Source organism: Poecilia reticulata, chromosome 8 (assembly GCF_904066995.2).
Source record: "Poecilia reticulata chromosome 8, P_reticulata-male-v2, whole genome shotgun sequence".
NCBI lineage: Eukaryota > Metazoa > Chordata > Actinopteri > Cyprinodontiformes > Poeciliidae > Poecilia > Poecilia reticulata.
The window spans coordinates 18,120,611-18,121,485 of record NC_088837.1 but is presented as its reverse complement, the minus strand read 5'-3'; positions in this window follow the sequence as shown (position 1 = coordinate 18,121,485).

The following is an 875-nucleotide window of genomic DNA, read 5'->3' as shown; positions in this document are numbered from 1 at the left end:
CCAAGCTAACTTACAACACCAATACCACATCCGGTTACCCGTCAAAATAAAATACCACTCTTGTTTATGAACGCTGACATCTTGAATAGACACACCTAAGCACTGCAGTATACACCTTATCTGATATTATCTTGTGACTTAAGTTATTGAAATAATTTAATTTAAAAAGTACACTTCGTGCATAGATCAGTTGCAAATGGATTGTTATTTTTCCCAACATTTATTTCTGATCATTTTGGTGATGAAATTAAAACCCAAAACTCGGCATATAAGAAAAGTGAAAATATTATTTAAGTCAAATAAAAAGAACATGTTAATCAAAAAGAAACATGGCCTAAACAATCAACTAGCTTAGTCTTGTTGGTGACTGCTGTGCAGAAGCATATTAACAGAAAGTTTAGTGGAAGGAAAATGGGGTTTGGTTTGCACAAGAAACAGGAATGCCTGTATATTTGGAAGGATTTTGAGGCAAAGTTGGACTCAGCACTTCTTGAAACACCAGAAAGAAACATACACCTGTCTCATTCCTTGTGCCGAGTCACTCCTGAACCAGAGACAATGCAGATGTTTTATCTGAACTATTATGGGATTCCCTCATAAACTGTGAAGAAAAACATAACTGCAGTGTTACTCAGATTAAAGTTCTCTTTTCAGAGAAAAAATATTTTTGTGTGTTTTTTGGAAATCAGTGTCCAGGTGGACACTTTCATAAAAATCATAAAAATTATATTTTCTTGTATAAAACAAGTGTTCTATTCCAGAACTAAGTTAACTTTTCAATTATATTCTAATTTATCAAACTGCATTTGTAGGCACAGTGCAAGTTTTTATTTACTTTTATTTTAATATTTCATGACGTCGTCATGACGAGCTTA